The sequence below is a fragment of the Tursiops truncatus genome, chromosome X (assembly GCF_011762595.2).
Source record: "Tursiops truncatus isolate mTurTru1 chromosome X, mTurTru1.mat.Y, whole genome shotgun sequence".
Classification (NCBI taxonomy): Eukaryota; Metazoa; Chordata; class Mammalia; order Artiodactyla; family Delphinidae; genus Tursiops; species Tursiops truncatus.
This window is the reverse complement of record NC_047055.1, coordinates 58,231,321-58,252,122: the sequence shown is the minus strand read 5'-3', so window position 1 is coordinate 58,252,122 and position 20,802 is coordinate 58,231,321.

The following is a 20,802-nucleotide window of genomic DNA, read 5'->3' as shown; positions in this document are numbered from 1 at the left end:
TTCTTTGACCTACAGGTTTATTAAATGGGTTATATATTTTGCAAATATTTAGTGATTTTCTGCCTACCTTGTTGATTTCTAATATAATTCCACTGTGGCCAGACATTCCAATATTTTGTAATTTATCAAAACTTATTTTGTGGCCCAGCATATGATCTTCCATGATGAAAGTTTAATGTGTACTTGAGAATACTGCATACTCTGTAGTTGTTGTGTATAGTGCTCTATAAATGTCTTTCATGTGTTTAATTCTTTGAACATATTTCTTATAGCTGTGTTGAAGACTTGGACTATAAGGCTTTGATTCCTTCTTGACTGTTGGTCAGAAACTTCCCTAAGTTCTTTGCCATGATTACTTCTCCATAAGACTTACAAAATGGTAGCTAGCTTCCCTCAGAGTGATCAAGCAAGAAAGAGAAAGGAAGATGGAATCCACAGTCTTTCTGGAACTTAATCTGAGAAGTGATATTTCATAATTTTGTCATATTCCTTTCATTAGAAGTAAATCATGATGTGGTAATTGCACTAGGACATGAATAGCAGGAGATGATGACCATTGGTAGCCATCTTAGAGGTTGCATACTACAATGGCTATCCTATCTGTGAATTTTTGAAGATCATTCCCTTCCCATATGAAAACTGTGGCTTTTGTTCATTTATTGTAAATTAGATAGTATAAAGTAGCAAATCACATTCATTTTCATAATTATCTAAAATGTATTATCAGCTAGCTGTCTCTTTTTTTTTCTTTTTTTTTGCGGTACGCAGGCCTCTCACTGTTGTGGCCTCTCCTGTTGTGGATCACAGGCTCTGGACACACAGGCTCAGCAGCCATGGCTCATGGGTCCAGCTGCTCCACGGCATGTGAGATCTTCCCGGACCGGGGCATGAACCCGTGTCCCCTGCATTGGCAGGTGGACCTCAACTACTGCGCCACCAGGGAACCTCCAACAGCTAGCTGTCTCTTTGATGTTTACTATTCATACAGGCTATACCTTACCCAAATGCCTACATAGACTCTCACTCAGGATTTTTTCTGGACCTTATTCCGTCCTTGCAGCACAGCAAGTTCTTTGTCTTTTCTTTCTTATATTTCTCTGACATATTTTCCCAATTTGCTCATGGCAATTTTTAACACTTTTTACTTCTCAGCTCCTCTGCCATCTCATTAGTTTATAACAGTTTACATCTTAAATCCTTAAAGAATGGACAGGAAGCGAAAAGTAGAAGAGGAGTGGAAATACTGATTATTTCTCCAGTGCTTCTCCATTGTCCTTTAATAGTCTTTCAGTGGTCTTTCTTCTTATATGACAAAATCAATTAATGGATATTTATTGCTATGGAAAGTGAGGATATTCTCCAGAATTCTTTCCATTCTAATAGTCTAGAGTTCTGTGAGTGGTACACTGTGTTAACTGTTGTGGGAAATGCAAGGAAATACAATTAACTGGCAATTTTAATATTTTTCTTATTTTAGAGTTCCCTGAGTTCTATAGTTTAGTAGAATTTCAACATAGTTTAATATTTTAATTTAGAGTATATAAATGCCCACAGTGGATTTCAAACTTACAAAATTTACACATCTGTGACAACAAATAGTATTTTCTAAAGTTATTTTTATATTTTTATTTTTAATTATAATCTTTCTATTTTCGAATTGTTTAAGATTTACAGAAAAATTTGGAGACAGTACAGAGAGTCCCCATTTACCCTACACCTAAATTCCTCTATTGTCTTTTTGTTTTATTTTGTCTTAAAACCACATTATTAAGGTATAGTTTACATGTCAAAAGCCATACATGTTTAATGTATACAAGTCGATGACTTTGTGGATACATTTTCACCCTTACAATCATCATCACCATCAAGGCTTTAGCCTATCCATCACCTCCCAAAGTATCCTCCTGCTCCCTTTATTATTATTGTGTGTTTCTGTTAAGAACACTTAACATAAGATCTAACGTTTTAGGAAATCTTAAGTGTAAAATACAGTACTGTAAGCTATAGGCACTATACTGTATAGTAGATCATCAGAACTTACACATTTATCTTGCATAATTTAAATTTTGTCCCCTTTGGCCATCACCTCTCCATTTCCTACTCCCCCTAGCTCCTGGAAGTCATCATTCTACTCTGTGCTTCTATGAGTTTAACTATTTAGATTCCACATTAAGTGAAATCATACATACGTAAGTGAAATACTGTCTTTCTTTGACTTGTTTCACTTAGCATTGTGTCCTCCATGTCCAACCATGTTGTAACAAATGGCAGGATTTCCTTCTTTTTAAGGCTGAATAATATTCCTTGTGTGCGCACACCAAATTTTGTTTATCCTTTCATCCATCAATGGACATTTAGGTTGTTTCTGTATCTTGCCTATTGGGAATAATGTTGCAATGAACATGGGAGTGCAGATATCTCCTGAAGATTCTTATTTCAATTTCCTTGGATAGCTATGCAAAAGTGGGGTTGAAGGATCTATTTTTAATTTTTTGAGGAATCTCCATACTGTTTTCCAAAATAGCTGTAACAATTTACATTCCCATCACCAGTGATTAAGGGTTCGTTTTTCTCCACATCCTCAACAACGCTTGTTATCTTTTGACTAGTTTATAATAGTCATTGTAACAGTTGTGAGATGATATCTCACTGTGGTTTTAATTGTCATTTTCCTGATGATTAGTGACATTGAGCATCTTTTCAGACAGTTGTTGGTCATTCATATGTCTTCTTGGGAAAAATATCTATTCAGATCCTTTGCCCATTTTTAAGTTGTGTTATTTAGGTTTTTGTTCATGAGTTGTATGAATTGCTTATATTTCTGGAAACTAACCCCTTATCAGGTATATGCTTTGGAAATAATTTCTCCTATTTACTATGTTACATTTTTCTATTATTGATTGTTATTTTCTTGTGCTGACACTTTTCAGTTTTATGTAATTCTTCTTGTTTATTTTTGCTTTTGTTTCCAGTGATGTTGTGTTGTATCCAAAATATTATGGCAAGACCAATTTCAAGAAGCTTTCTACCTATGTTTCTTCTAGGTGTTTTAGAGTTTCAGGTCTTATGTTTAAGTCTTTAATCTTTTTTTTTTTTTTTTTTTTTGTGGTACACGGGCCTCTCACTGCTGTGGTCTCTCCCGTTGTGGAGCACAGGCTCCGGACGCGTAGGCTCAGCTGCCATGGCTCACGGGCCCAGCCGCTCCGCGGCATGTGGGATCTTCCCGGACCGGGGTACAAACCTGTGTCCCCTGCATTGGCAGGCGGACTCTCAACCACTGCACCACCAGGGAAGCCCTTTAATCCATTCTGAGTTGATGTTCCTGCATAGTGTAAGACAGTCATCCAATTTCATTCTTTTGTATGTGCATATCCAATTTTCCTAATACAATTCTTTGAAGAGACTCCCCTTACCTTATTTTGTATTCTTGGAGTCCTAGTAGAAAATATTTCACCCATATGCATAGATTTATTTCTGAGCTCTATTCTATTCTCTTTGTCTACATATCCAACTTATGCCAGTACTATACTATTTGATTACTATAGCTTTGTAGATTAGTTTGAAATCAAGAAGTGTCATACCTCTCTCTTTGTTCATCTTGCTCAAGATTGTTTTGGCATTCAGGGTCTTTTGTGGTTCTATATGAATATATATATATATATATATATATATATATATATATATAGTGTGTGGTATGCGGGCCTCTCACTCTTGTGGCCTCTCGTGTTGCAGAGTACAGGCTCTGGACACACAGGCTCAGCGGCCATGGCTCATGGGCACAGCCGGTCCGCGGCATGTGGTATCTTCCTGGACCGGGGCATGAACTCGTGTCCCTTGCATTGACAGGTGGACTCTCAACCACTGCGCTACCAGGGAAGCCCCTGAATATTTTTTTTAAGTTTTCTGTAAAGTAATGCTGTTCAAAATAGCTTTTGCTTTTCTTAACATCTTTATTGGCCTATAATTATTTTAAAATGGTGTGTTAGCCTTGGCTTTATAACAAAGTGAATCACTTATACATATACATATATCCCTATAGCTCTTCCTTCTCGTGTCTCCCTCCCTCCTACCATCCCTATCCAACTGCTCTAGGCGGTCACAAAGCACCAAGCTGATCTCCCTGTGCTATGCGGCTGCTTCCCACTAGCTATCTATTTTACATTTGGTAGTGTATAAATGTCCCTGCCACACTCTCACTTTGTCCCAGCTTACACTTCCCCCTCCCCATGTCCTCAAGTCCATTCACTAGAAGGTCTGCATCTTTATTCCCATCTTGCCCCTAGGTTCTTCATGACCATTTTCTTTCTAATTTTTGATTCCATAGATATGTGTTAGCATATGGTATTTCTTTTTCTCTTTCTGACTTACTTCACTCTGTATGACAGACTCAATGTCCATCCACCTCACTACAGAAAACTCAATTTTCATTCCTTTTATGGCTGAGTAATATGCCATTGTATGTATCTGCCACACCTTCTTTATCCATTCATCTGTCAATAGACACTTAGGTTGCTTCCATTGTCCTGGCTATTGTAAATAGAGCTGCATTGAACATTGTGGTACATGACTCTCTTGAATTATGGTTTTCTCAGGGTATATGCCCAGTAGTGGGATTGCTGGGTCATGTGGTAGTACTATTTTTAGTATTTTAAGGAAACTCCATACTGTGCTCCATTGTGGCAGTATCAATTTACATTTTCACCAATAGTGCAAGAGGGTTCCCTTTTCTCCACACCCTCTCCAGCATTTATTCTTTGTAGATTTTTTTTTTCTTTTTTTTTTTTTTAACATCTTTATTGGGGTATAATTGCTTTACAATGGTGTGTTAGTTTCTGCTTTATAACAAAGTGAATCAGTCATACATAAACATATGTTCCCATATGTCTTCCCTGTTGCGTCTCCCTCCCTCCCACCCTCCCCATCCCACCCCTCCAGGCTGTCACAAAGCACCGAGCCAATATCCCTGTGCCATGCGGCTGCTTCCCACTAGCTATCTACCTTACTGCGTTTGTTACTATGTATATGCCCATGACTCTCTCTCGCCCTGTCACAGCTCACCCTTCCCCCTCCCCATAACCTCAAGTCCGTTCTCTAAGAGGTCTGCGTCTTTATTCCTGCTTTACCCCTAGGTTCTTCATGACATTTTTTTCTTAAATTCCATATATATGTGTTAGCATACGGTATTTGTCTTTTTCTTTCTGACTTACTTCACTCTGTATGACAGACTCTAGGTCTATCCACCTCATTACAAATAGCTCAATTTCGTTTCTTTTTATGGCTGAGTAATATTCCATTGTATATATGTGCCACATCTTCTTTATCCATTCATCCGATGACGGGCACTTAGATTGTTTCCATCTCCGGGCTATTGTAAATAGAGCTGCAATGAACATTTTGGTACATGACTCTTTTTGAATTTTGGTTTTCTCAGGGTATATGCCCAGTAGTGGGATTGCTGGGTCATATGGTAGTTCTATTTGTAGTTTTTTAAGGAACCTCCATACTGTTCTCCATAGTGGCTGAACCAATTCACATTCCCACCAGCAGTGCAAGAGTGTTCCCTTTTCTCCACACCCTCTCCAGCATTTATTGTTTCTAGATTTTTTGATGATGGCCATTCTGACTGGTGTGAGATGATATCTCATTGTAGTTTTGATTTCCAGTTCTCTAATGATTAGTGAACTTTAGCATTCTTTAATTTGTTTGTTGGCAATTTGTATATCTTCTCTGGAGAAATGTCTATTTAGGTCTTCTGCCCATTTTTGGATTTGGTTGTTTGTTTTCTTGATATTGAGCTGAGTGAGTTGCTTGTAAATGTTGGAGATTAATCCTTTGTCAGTTGCTTCATTTGCAAATATTTTTTTCCCAGTTGAGGGTTGTATTTTCATCTTGTTTATGGTTTCCTTTGCTGTGCAAAAGCTTTTAAGTTTCATTAGGTCCCATTCCATTATTTTTGTTTTTATTTCCATTTCTCTAGGAGGTGGGTCAAAAAGGATCTTGCTGTGATTTATGTCATAGAGTGTTCTGCCTAGGTTTTCCTCTACGAGTTCAATAGTGTCTGGCCTTACATTTAGGTATTAAATCCATTTTGAGTGTATTTTTGTGTATGGTGTTAGGGAGTCTTGTAATTTCATTCTTTTACAGGGAGCAGTCAAGTTTTCCCAGCACCACTTATTGAAGAGGCTCTCTTTTCTCCATTGTATATTCTTGCCTCCTTTATCAAACATAAGGTGACCATATGTGTGTGGGTGTATCTCTGGGCTTTCTATCCTGTTGCATTGTTCTATATTTCTGTTTTTGTGCCAGTACCATACTGTCTTGATTATAGTAGCTTTGTAGTATAGTCTGAAGACAGGGAGCCTGATTCTTCCAGCTCCGTTTTTCTTTCTCAAGATTGCTTTGGCTATTCTGGATCTTCTGTGTTCTCATACAAATTATGAATTTCTTTATTCTAGTTCTGTGAAAATGCCAGTGGTAGTTTGATAGAGATTGCATTGAATCTATAGATTAATTTGGGTACTACTGTCATTTTCTCATTGTTGATTCTTCCAATCCAAGAAGATGTTATATCTCTCCATCTATTTGTATCATCTTTAATTTCTTTCATCAGTGTCTTATAATTTTCTGCATACAGGTGTTTTGTCTCCTTAGGTTAGTTTATTCTTTTTGTTACAATGGGAAATGGGAGAGTTTTCTTAATTTCACTTTCAGATTTTTCATCAGTAGTGTATAGGAATGCCAGAGATTTCTGTGCATTAATTTTGTATCCTGCTACTTTACGAAATTCATTGATTAGTTCTAGTAATTTTCTGGTACCATCCTTAGGATGCTTTATGTATACGATCACGTCGTCTGCAAACAGTGACAGCTTTACTTGTTTTCTGATTTGGATTCCTTTTATTTGTTTTTTGTGTCTGATTGCTGTGGTTAAAACTTCCAAGACTATGTTGAATAATAGTGCTGAGAGTGGGCAACCTTGTCTCTTTCCTGATCTTAGTGGAAATGGTTTCAGTTTTGCACCATTAAGGACAATGTTGACTGTGGGTTTCTCATATATGGCCTTTATTATGTTGAGGTGAGTTCCTTCTATGCCTATATTCTGTAGGTTTTTTATCATAAATGGGTGTTGAATTTTGTCAAAAGCTTTTTCTGCATCTATTGAGATGATCATATGGTTTTTGTCCTTCAGTCTGTTAATATGTTGTAACACATTGATTGATTAGCATTTATTGAACAATGCTTGCATTCCTGGGATAAACCCCACTTGATCATGGTGTATGATCATTTTAATGTGTTGTTGGATTATGTTTGCTAGTTTTTTTTGAGGATTGTTTCATCTATGTTCATCAGTGATATTGGCCTGTAATCTTCTTTCTTTGTGATATCTTTGTATTGTTTTGGTATCAGGGTGATTGTGGCCTTGTAGAATGAGTTTGGGAGTGTTCCTCCCTCTGCTACATTTTGGAAGAGTTTGAGAAGGATAGGTGTTAGCAATTCTCTATATGTTTGATAGAATTTGCCTGTGAAGGCATCTGGTCCTGGGCTTTTGTTTGTGGGAAGATTTTTGATCACAGTTTCAATTTCAGTGCTTGTGATTGGTCTGCTCATATTTTCTCTTTCTTCCTGGTTCTATCACAGAACGTTGTGCATTTCTAAGAATTTGTCCATTTCTTCCAGGTTGTCCATTTTATTGGCACACAGTTGCTTGTAGTAATCTCTCATGATCCTTTGTATTTCTGCAGTGTCAGTTGTTACTTCTTTTTCATTTCTAATTCTATTGATTTGAGTCTGCTCCCTTTTTTTCTGGATGAGTCTGGCTAACGGTTTTTCAATTTTGTTTATCTTCTCAAAGAACCAGCTCTTAGTTTTATTGATATTTGCTCTTGTTTCCTTCTTTTGTTTTTCACTTATTTCTGATCTGATCTTTATGATTTCTTTCATTCTGCTAATTTTGGGGATTTTTTGTTCTTCTTTCTCTGATTGCTTTAGGTATAAGGTTAGATTGCTTATTTGAGATGTTTGTTGTTTCTTAAGGTAGGAGTGTGTTACTATAAACTTCTCTCTTAGAACTTCTTTTTCTGCATCCCATAGATTTTGTGTCTTCGTATTTCATTGTCATTTCTTTAGGTATTTTTTGATTTACTCCTTGATTTTTTCAGTGATCTCTTGGTTATTAAGTAGTGTATTGTTTAGCCTACATGTGTTTGTATTTTTCACATAATTTTTCCTGTAATTGATATCTTGTCTCAAAGCATTGTGGTCAGAAAAGATATTTGATATGATTTCAGTTTTCTTAAATTTACTAAGGCTTAATTTGTGACCCAAGATATGATCTATCCTGCAGAATGTTCCAAGAGCACTTGTGAAGAATGTCTATTCTGTTGTTTTTGGATGGAATGTCCTATAAATATCAATTAAGTCCATCTTGTTTAATGTATCATTTAAAGCTTGTGTTTCCTTATTTATTTTCATTTTGGAAGATCCACCCATTGGTGAAACTGGGATGTTAAAGGCCCCTAATATAGTTGTGTTACTGTCGATTTCCCCTTTTATGGCTGTTAGTATTTGCCTTATGTATTGAGATGCTCCTATGTTGGGTGCATAAATATTTACAATTGTTATATCTTCTTCTTGGATTGATCCTTTGATCATTATGTAGTGTCCTTCTTTGTCTCTTGTATTAGTCTTTGTTTTAAAGTCTATTTTGTCTGATATGAAATTTGCCACACCAGCTTTCTTTTGGTTTCCATTTGCATGGAATATCTTTTTCCATCCCCTCACTTTCAGTCTGTATGTGTCCCTAGGTCTGAAGTGGGTCCCTAGTAGACAGCATATATACGGGTCTTGTTTTTTCATCCATTCAGCCATTCTTTGTCTTTTGGTTGGAGCACTTAATCCATTGACATTTAAGGTAATTATCTATATGTATGTTCCTATTACCATTTTGTTTATTGTTTCTGGTTCGTTATTTAGGTCTTTTCCTTCTCTTGTGTTTCATGCCAGAGATGCTCCTTTAGCATTTGTTGTAAAGCTGGTTTGGTGGTCCTGAATTCTCTTAGCTTGTGCTTGTCTTTAAAGGTTTTAATTTCTCAGTCAAATCTGCATGAGATCCTCGCTGTGTAGAATAATCTTGGCTGTAGGTTTTTCCCTTTCATCACTTTAAATATGTCCTACCACTCCCTTCTGGCTTGCAGAGTTTCTGCTGAAAGATCATCTGTTAACCTTATGGGGATTCCTTTGTATGTTATTTGTTGTTTTTCCCTTGTTGCTTTTAATATTTTTTCTTTGTATTTAATTTTTGATAGTTTGATTAATATTTGTTGGCATCTTTCTCCTTGGATTTATCCTGTAGGGACTCTCTGTGCTTCCTGGTGTTGATTGACTATTTCCTTCCCCATATTAGGGATGTTTTCAACTATAATCTCTTCAAATATTTTCTCAGTCCCTTTCTTTTTCTCTTCTTCTTCTGGGACCCGTATAATTCAAATGTTGGTGCATTTAATGTTGTCCCAGAGGTCTCCGAGACTGTCCTCAATTATTTTCATTCTTTTTCCTTTATTCTGCTCTGCAGTAGTATTTCCAATATTTTATCTTCCAGGTCACTCATCTGTTCTTCTGCTTCAGTTGTTCTGGTATTGATCCCTTCTTGAGAATTTTCAATTTCATTTATTTTGTTGTTCATCATTGTTGGTTTGCTCTTTAGTTCTTCTATATCCTTGTTAAACATTTCTTGTATTTTCTCCATTCTGTTTCCAAGATTTTGGATCATATTTACTATCTTTTTTTCTGAATTCTTTTTTAGGTAGACTCTGGCTGTCAGTATTTCAGTGCACTATCTAGAGACTTGAGGGAACTATTGGACAGCTTTAAATATGCATGCATAACATAGGACCCTATGAAAATATCGAGAAGTAAATATGGAAAGGTTCAATAAAGATAATAAAAGGTATACTATTGAGCTGCATTTGTTCATATTTTAAGCTTGATAACCATTTTTTGCTGTAAGACAACCAAGGATAACAGTTCTTTGTAATCTGGAAGTTGTTTAGAATACCCTATAACTCCACATAACCTCATATTTCTGAACTCCTTGCAAAATGTGGGGAGGACAATTCATTAAATTTTATTGAGTGATATGGCAATATGTAGTTCATGTTTCAGATGCAGTTTTCAAATGTCTCAACAGTTTAGACCAAATCAATAAAGTAACTTTACCTAAAATTCGTTTACATGTAATTATGATTTTTACTTAATTGTAAGTTTTTCTTTGAACTGATGAATTCTACCTCAGTTTCTTCCTTGTGCGAGTTGAATTTTCCTTCCCTTTTCTGGATCCAAACATTAAGATACTTCTCTCTGCCAATATTCTTTTATCTTGGGATTAAATTTACCTATGTGTCCTATCTTTAGAAATATATATTGTTTTTTTCAGAATCAAAGAGTAATTTCTTCTTCATACCAGAGACAAAGGATATTTTCATTTCTTTGTATGAAAATTTTCCCTTTCTGTGTTTCATATCCCTGAGTTGGTATATGATATGTGAGAATCAAAAGCAAATGTGACAGGATTTCTCCATGTCTCCTACATCCCCAGACTTAACTTCATTTTTTCTCAAGGACTCTCTAAGTCTTCCTGTTGATTTGATATGGCTGAATTCATTATAATTAAGACACAACCCCCAGACAAGTTCTCCAAACCACATAGCAAGAGCACAGATAGTAAATGAGATTAGATTTCCAGAATGGAGTCAGAAATACAAAGTAGTAGATAGGTTGAAACTTGCAGCCCTAAACAGTTTCCACCAAGAGCTATGACCCTGAATTAAGGAACAACTCAATTCCTCAAGATACCTTCAACAGACTTGACTTTTATCAAGACCATGTCTCTAGTACCAAATTTGGTGGCAAAGTAGAAGTTATGTCTTACCCAACATTTTTTTTTTTTTTTTTTTTTTTGCGGTACCTGGGCCTCTCACTGTTGCGGCCTCTCCCGTTGTGGAGCACAGGCTCCGGACGCGCAGGCCCAGCGGCCATGGCTCACGGGCTCAGCCGCTCCACGGCATGTGGGATCTTCCCGGACCAGGGCACGAACCCGTGTCCCCTGCATCGGCAGGCGGACTCTCAACCACTGCGCCACCAGGGAAGCCCCTTACCCAACATTTTGATGTAAGTTATGGCTGGACATTTTCAAATGAAATTTCTTCATAATGGGAATGGGAAGGTTCTCTCATGGTGCCAGATAAGAGAAAGTATTCTTACCTCCAATCCCTATGCAAACAATAATGCCATTCCATAGATATTATGCAAAATGCAGCTCCTGTGTTTCATTAATTTTCCCAGAATGCATATAGTTTTATGCCATTCCTTAACATAGTCAGTAACATTCCAACTATGTAAAGCTACACTGAGCAATAAGCCCCAAATTTCAAATTAAGAGGGAATTCCCTGGTGGTCCAGTAGTTAGGAAGTGGTGCTTTCACTGCCAAGCCCAGGATCAATCCCTGATTGGGGAACTAAGACCCTGAAAGCTGTGGGTGCAGCCAATAAAATAAAATAAATACAAACTGCCAATTTAGGATGTGAAAATTTGCGAGTGCCTCAGAAAACTCACTAGAATAACACACACTCTCTTTCTACACACACACACACACACACACACACACACAGGTTATTCCTGATGGATTTGTTTTAACAATGTCTGATAACGTATAAAAACAAGTATATAAAAGAATATAGAAAATAAAATTTAAAGTAGCATAAAAATAATATATAAAATAATATTAAAATAACATGTAAATTTTTTAAAAAATATTCTTTCTGGGAAGCATAATGGAAGTAGACTTACCCTGGACATTATAAGATTATATATAAGAAGATATTGAAGGGTGGAGAAAAGCAGACTGTCTAGAGACTTCAAGACCCAATAAATGATGGGTTGGTGAGTTCTCTGGGTTTCTTTTAGCCTCATATATCTCATACTTGGAGTAGAAGATGCCAGATACCTAGAAATGCCAGTGGGATTAAACAAAAAAGTCCCAACACAGTTGTGCTATTTCTAGCCAAAGACCAGGACAAGAGCAAGACAGAAAAGCATCAAAACAGAAAACTTTCAGACTATAATTACTCTACTTCAACCAAACACCACAGAAAACTCCACCCTCACCAGGCTGTTGCAAGGCATCTCAACCACCTCACTTGTGTGGTATCAGAGAAGGCCAAGTAGGGATCTCGGTCATTAATCCTTGCCAGGCTGTAAAAGACCTCCCTATCCACAGTATCAGTGGAGACAATATGGGGACCCTAGGCTTCTAACCTCATCCAGCATTAACCAGACACTCCTTTTCCTCCCCTCTAGAGTGATATCAGAGGTGGCCAAGTTGGGAGTCAGGACTTTCGCCACTGACCAAGAGTTATAAGGCCACAAATGCTCCTCCTCATTGTCAGTGGAGGCTATGTACGGAGCAGTAATTAGACAGTTTTACTTTTCACAGCCAGGGAGTTATAATTTTTTGAGGCCTAGTGGAGAGTAAGAACTCCAATCCCTGCCTGAGCAGTAGTGAGTTCCCTTCCCCTCACATGCAAATAGATGCCAACAAGGGAACCTGGATCACTACCCATGAATGGCAGTAATGAGTCAGAGTTGCCTTTCCTCTGGTGGGATGGTATCAGTGAAAGCCAGCTAAAACAAAAGTTTTGAATAAGATATGTAGTCTCATAATATACTACCCAAAATGTCAAGGTGTGAATCAAAAATCACTCATATCAAGAACCAGAAAAACCTCACTTGAGGGATCAAAGATGAAGACAATAACACCAAGACGACAGACATGTTAAAATTATCTGACAAAGGTTTTAAAAGAGCCATCATAAAAAGGCTTCCACAAATCATTACAAACATGCTGAAAGCAAATGAAGGAATAAAATCACCACCAAAGAAAAAGAAGATAAAAGAAGAACTGATGGAAATTTTAAAATTGAAAAATACAATAGCTGAAATTCTAAAAATGGATGGGCTCAGTAGTGAAATGAAAGCGTTGAAGGAAAGGATCAGTGAACTTAAAGATAAAACAATAGAAATTACCCAGTCTGAACAACAGAAAGAAAATAAACTGGAAAAGATAATAAACAGAGCTACAGAAATCTGAGATTAAAACAAAAGATCTAATATTCATGTTAGTGGAGTTCTGAAAGGAGAGGAGAAAGAGGAGAGGGCCTAAAAAATCTCTAAATTTGGCAAGATATGCAAACCTATAGATTCAAGAAGCTGAATGGACCCCCACACAGGATAAAGCTGAAGAAAATCACATCAAGATACATCATAATTAAGCTTTTGAAAACTAAATATAAAGAAAATAATCTTGAAAGCAGCCAGAGAAAAATTCCACCTCACTTTTTATTTTTTTAACATCTTTATTGGAGTATAATTTCTTTATGATGGTGTGTTAGTTTCTGCTTTATAACAAAGTGGATCAGTTATACATATACATATATCCCCATATCTCTTGCATCTCCCTTTAGGTGAAAAAGAATTTGAATGACAACAGATTTCTCTTCAGAAACCATGAAGGCCAGAAAAAGTGGCAAAATGTTTTTCAAGTAATGAAAGAAAAGAACTGTAAACCCATAATTTCTACATCCAGACAAAATATCCGTCATTAACAAAAGAGATATCAAGACATTCTCAGGTAAAGGAAAGTGAAAAGGATATTTTTCCAGCAGACTTACCTTAAAAAAGGTCTAAGGAAATTGTTTAAATAGAGGAAATAATGATATAAGAAGTAATATTGGGGGAGAGAAATCAAGATGATGAATTAAGAGGATATGGAGCTCACTTCCCCCAATGAACACAACAAAAATACACCTACATGTGGGACAATTCTCACTGAAAATTAACTGGAAACTGGCAGAAGGACTCCTGTACAATCAAGGCTGTAAGAAAGATCCACACGTAATTGAGTAGGACAGGAAGAAGAGTGATCGGGTCAAGGCCTGTGCCCATGAGGAGACTCAGAGGAAGAGACTGTAGGAGCAGTCACCCACACTGGGGAGTGAGTGAGTCAAGCCATAGACTGGGTACCTCACTCCTGGGATCCTCCACATAGGAGACAAGCCCACCTGGCTGGTTGGACAAACTCTGGGACAGATAGAAAGGCTGGAGAAGCCTGGACTCTGCTTATGATGAGTGCACAGGTGCTGACTTGCTCAGAGGCAATATGGAGAGAGGTCTGCCCTAGCAGCCACCAGGTTTCCCGTGTTCCCCCACTCTAGGTGAGTGAACACTCTGGCTCTGCTCACTCCATGCCACTATGTAGCATTAGATCTGGGGTGGCTGTGGCTGGGGAAAAGGTGCAACTGTGGGCTGCACCTGAGTGGAGCTGCAGACACATACACAAGCAGAGCATCGGACCTCTGTAGGTGCAAGAAATTGATTTGCTTCAGCATACTCCTCCTTTAGGCAAAGGTCCTGGCAGAGGGAGAAGGAAAAACACACTTAAAGGAACAGTGCCAGCTTGAGTCTGACCCTTAGGGCTTCCACTCCAGCAGTGTAGGAAGAGACCCCGCCCTGAATAGGGCAGTGATGGCCTTTCAGCAGAGAGGAAGTCCCACCTCACGACCTGTGCAGACTTTACCTCACTGATCTCCAGCACCATCCCCTACAAAGGTGATAGCCACCAGCACACCCTGGGGAAAGGGTTGACTGGCAACCACATCAAATCCTATCCTACCACCAAAGGAAGTGGGCACATGCAGTCTGCATAGGGACACTCCCACATAAGAACACCCCATCAATACTGCAATATGTAACTGTTTCACCTAAATTCATAGAGACAGAGAAAGTTAAGTAAAATGAAAAGGCAGAGGAATTACTCTCAATTGAAAGAGCAAGATAAAAACATTGCAAAAATAATGAAACAGAAATAAATGATTTACCAGATAAAGAATGAAAATCATTGGTAATAAAACTGTTAACTGAATTAGGGGAAATAATTGATCAAAACAATGATCATTTTAACAAGGATGTAGAAAATATAAAAAAGACCAAATCAAAAATAGATAATTTGGTATCTGACATAAAAAATCACACTAGAAGAAATGAATAGTAAACTAAGTGATATAGAAGAATCCATTAACATATCTGGAAGATAGAATAATGGAAATCACCCAATGAGAAGAGCAGAAAGAAAAATAAATTTAAAAAATGAAAGCAAGGTAGGAGATTTCTGAGATAACATTAAGTGTAATACAAGTCACATTATAGGGGCTCAAGAAGGAGGAGAGAGAGAAGGTTATCAAAAATGTATATGAAGGGGGCTTCCCTGGTGGCGCAATGGTTGAGAGTTCGCCTGCCGATGCAGGGGACACGGGCTTGTGCACCGGTCCCAGAAGATCCCACATGCTGTGGAGCGGCTGGGCCCATGAGCCGTGGCCACTGAGCCTGTGCGTCTGGAGCTTGTGCTCTGCAACATGAGAGGCCACAATGGTGAGAGGCCCACGTACCGCAAAAAAAAAAAAAAAAATGTATATGAAGAAATTATGGCTGGAAAACTCCTAAACTTGAAGAAGGAAACAAATATACATTTACAGGAAGCACAGAGGGTCCCAAACAAGATGAACACAAACAGATCCACACCAAAAACATATCGTAATTAATATGGCAAAAGTTACAGATAAACAGAGAAGTCCAAATGCAGCAAGAGAAAACGGTCATATACAAGGGAATCCTCATAAGGCTATCTGCTGATTTCTCTGCAGAAACTGCAGGCCAGAAGAGAGTTGCATGATATATTCAAACTGCTGAAAGGGAAAACCCTGAAACCTAGGATGCTCTATCCAGCAAGATTATCATTTAGAATAGACGGAGAGATAAAGAATTTCTCAGACAAGCAAAATGTAAAAGAATCAGTACTAAACCTACCATAAAAGAAATGTTGAAGGGTGTTCTCTAAATGGAAATAAAGTAAGAAACTATTGGAAGGGAACCCTTCTACACTGTTTGAGGAAATGTAAATTGGTAAAGCCACTATGGAAAATAGTATGGAGTTTCCATGAAAAACTAAAAATAGAGTTACTATATGATCCAGCAATCCCACTCCTGGGCATAAATCCAGAAAAGATGAAAACTCTAATTTGAAAAGATAAATGCACCCCAGTGTTCATGGCAGCACTATTTACAATAGCCAAGACATGAAAGCCACCTAAATGACTATATATATAGCTCAGCCATAAGAAAGAATGAAATCATGCCATTTGCAACATCATAGATGGACCTGGAGATTTACATACCAAGTGAAATGAGTCAGACAGGAAAAGACAAATATCATACAATATCACATATATGTGGAATCTAAAAAAAGATACAAAGGAACTTATTTACAAAACAGAAATAGACTCACAGACATAGGGAAAAAACTATGATTACCAAAGGGGAAAGGGGAGTGAGGGATAAATTATGGATTTGGGATTAATAGATACACGTTACTATGTATAAAATAAACAACTAGGACTTACTGTAGAGCACAGGGAATGATATTTAATATCCTGTAATAACCTATAATGAAAAAATAATCTGGAAAATAATAGATATATGTATACATGTATAGGTGAATCACTTTGCTGTACACCTGAAATATTGTAAATCAACTACACTTCAATTTAAAAAGTTACATTAAATTAACTGCGTTTTGAAAAAAGAACCTATTGGAAAGGGAAAATCCCACAAGAAAAGGAAGATATACAGTAAGGATTGAAGATTATTTAAATAAACTGGATTGTAAGTTAAAAGACAAAACATTTTTTAAAAAAACATGTACCACAGTGTTCATTGCAGCAGTATTTACAATAGCCAGGATATGGAAGCAACCTAAGTATCCATCAACAGATGAATGGGTAAAGAAGATGGGGCAAATATATACAATGGAATATTACTCAGCCATAAAAAGAAACAAAACTGAGTTATTTGTAGTGAGGTGGATGGACCTAGATTCTGTCATACAGAGTGAAGTAAGTCAGAAAGAGAAAAACAAATACCATATGCTAACACATATATATGGAATCTTAAAAAAAAGAAAGAAAAGAAAAGGTTCTGATGACCCTAGGCGCAGGACAGGAATAAAGACGCAGACATAGAGAATGGACTTGAGGACACGGGGAAGGGGAAGGGTAAAGCTGGGTTGAAGTTAGAGAGTGGCACTGACATATATACACTACCAAATGTAAAATAGATAGCTAGTGGGAAGCAGCTGCATAGCACAGGGAGATCAGCTCGGTGCTTTGTGATCACCTAGAAGGGTGGGATAGGGAGGATGCGAGGGAGATGCAAGAGGGAGGGGATATGGGGATACATATACACATATAGCTGATTCACTTTTTTATACAGCAGAAACTAACACAACATTGTAAAGCAATTATACTCCAGTAAAGATGTTAAAAGAAAAAGACAAAACATTTTTTAAAGCAAATATAACTAAAATAAAGAGTTAAGGGATAAGTATAATGATGTAAAATATGACATCAAAAACAAAATGTGAGGGAGGGAAGAAGAAATATAGATCTTTTAGAATGTGTTAAATTTAAACAACCATAAGTTTAACACCAGTGGAAATAATTATGGGTCAACATAAATGAACCACATGATAACCACAAAACAAAAACAGCAAATACACAAAAAACAAAAAGAAATGAACCAAAGCATATTACTCAAGAAAATCATCAAACCACAATGGGAGAAGCAGAAAGAATAAATGAACAGAGAAGAACTACAAAAACAACTGGAAAAATGTAATAAAATGGCAATAATTACATACCTTTCATTAATTACTTTAAATGTCAGTGTACTAACTGCTCCAATCAAAGACATAGTGGTTGATTGGATTAAAAAAAAAAGACCCTTCAATGTGCTGCCTACAAGAGACTCACTTCATGACTAAAAAATCCACAAAAACTGAAAGTGGGAGTATAGAAAAAGATATTTCATGCAAACAAAAATGAAAATAAAACAGAGGTAGCAATATCCATATCAGAAAAGGTAGATTTTAAACAAAGGCTATAAAAAAGACAGAGAAGGGCATCATATAATGATAAAGGGATTAATGAAAATAGAGAATATTCACTCAAAATATATACACCCAATACAGGAGCACTTAAGTATATAAAACAAATGCTAACAGACAAAATGGGAGAAATGGTAAATAATACCATAATATTAGGGGACTTATTACTCCACTGACATCAGTGGACAGATCGTTCAGACAGAAAGTAAATAAGAAAACAGTGCTCTTAAATGACAGAATAGAGCAACTGGACTTAATAAATATCTATAGGACATTACATCCAAAAACAGCAAAATATACATTCTTTTCAAGTGCACATGGGATGGTCTCCAGGACAGATCACATGTTAGGCCACAAAACAAGTGTCAACAAATTTAAGGGGATAGAAATTATATCAATCATTTTTTCCAACCACAATAATATTAAACTAGAAATCAATTACAGAATTAAAAATGGAGATAACAGAAACATGTGGAGACTAAACAACATACTACTGAAAATCCAGTGGGTCAATGATTAAATTAAAGAAGAAATCAGAATGTATCTCAAGGCAAATGATAACGGAAACACAACTTTCCAAAATCTATGGGCTGCAGAAAAAGCAGTTCTAAAAAGGAAGTTTATAGTGAAACAGGCCTACCTCAAGAAATGAGAAAACTCTCAAACAATCTGACATACCACATAAAACAATTGGAAGGAGAACAAAGTCCAAAGTGAGCAGAAGGAAGTTAATAATAAATATCAGAGAGGAAATAAATAAAATAGACATCAAAAAAAGAAAAGATAAATGAAACTAAGAACTGTTTTTTTGAAAAGACAAACAAATTGATCAATATGTAGATAAGCTCATGAAGAAGAAAAGAGAGACACATATAAACAGAATAAGAAATGAAAGAAGGGAAAAACCAACCAATACCACAGAGATACAAAAAATCATAAGAGAATACTATAAACAGCTATATGCCAACAAATGGGACAACCTGAAAGAAATGGACCAATTTCTAGAAACATACAACCTGCCAAGATTGAATCAAAAAGAAACGAGAATTGGAGCAGTCTAATCACTAGAAGTGAAATTGAATTTGTAATTCAAAAACAAAAACTCCCAGTAAACAAAAGTTCAGGACCAGACAGCTTCACAGGGGCATTCTATCAAACATATGAAGAATTAATACCTATCCTTTTCAAACTATTCCAAAAAAAATGAAGAGGGAATACTAACAAATTAATTCTAGGATGCCACCATTATTCATATACAGAAACAAGAGAAAGACACTACATAAAAGAAAACGACAAGCCAATATTTTTGGTGAATAAAGATGCAATAGTCCTCAACAAAATATTAGCAAACCAAATCGAACAATGTATGTAAAACATCATACACCATGATCCATTTGAATTTATTCCAGGGTCAAACGGATGGTTCAACATTTGCAAATCAATCAGTGTGACACATCACATTAATAGAAGGAAGTATGAAAAACACATAATCATCTCAGTAGTTGCAGAAATAATCATTTGACAATGCTATTCATTCATGATAAAATCTCTCATCAAAGTAGGTATAGCAGGAACATATCTCAACATAATAAAGGCTACTTATTGCAAAACTACAGCCAACTTCATATACAATGGCAAAATGTTGAAAGCCTTCCCACTAAATTTAGGAACAAGACAAGGATTGCCACTCTCACCACTTCTATTTAACATGTTATTAGAAGTCCTAGCCACAACAACAAGACAAGGGAAAGAAATAAAATGTATCCAAATTGGAAGGGAAGGGGTAAAACGCTCACCATTTGGAGATGACATGATAATTTATATAGAGAACTCTAAAGTCTCCACCCAAAAACTATAAGAATTAATTTTAAAAAATTAGAAAGGTTGCAGGATTCAAGATTTGTGTACAGAAATATGTTGCATTTCTATACACTAATAATGAAACATGAGAAAGAAAAAGAAAAAAAATACCATTTAAAATCCCATCAAAAAGAACAAAATACCAGGAATAAACTTAACCAAGGAGGTGAAAGACCTATACTATGAAAACTTGAAACATTAATGAAGGAAATTAAAGATGATATAAAGAAATGGAAAGATATCTCATACTCTTGGACTGGAATAATAATTATTGCTAAAATGGCCATACTACCTAAAGCAATCTACAGATTTAATGTAATTTTGTTGAAATATGCATGACCTTTTTCACAGAACAAGAACAAATATTTCTAAAATTCACATGAAACCACAAAAGTTGCTGAATTACTGAAGAAATTGTGAGAAAAAATAATAAAGCTGGATGTATAATCTTCTCAGTCACACTATATTACAAAGCTAGAGTTATTAAAACAACATGGTTCTGTCACAGAAACAGACACATACATCAATGGAACAGGATAGAGAGCCCAGAAATAAACTGAGGCACCTATGGTCAATTACTCTATGTCAACGAAGGCAAGAATATACGAAGGAGAAAAGACAGCCTCTTCAATAAGTGGTGCTGGGAAAACTGAAAAGCTACGTGTAAAACAATGAGATTAGAACATTCCTTCACACCACATACAAAAATAAACTCCATATGGAATAAAGACCCAAATGTAAGACCTGGAAACATAAAACTTCTAGAAGAGAACACTGGCAGAACACTCTTTGACATAAATCGTGCCTATATATATAGGATTTGTCTCCTAAGGCCAAAGAAATCAGCAAAAATGAACAAATCAGACCTAATTAAACTTAAAATCTATTGCAC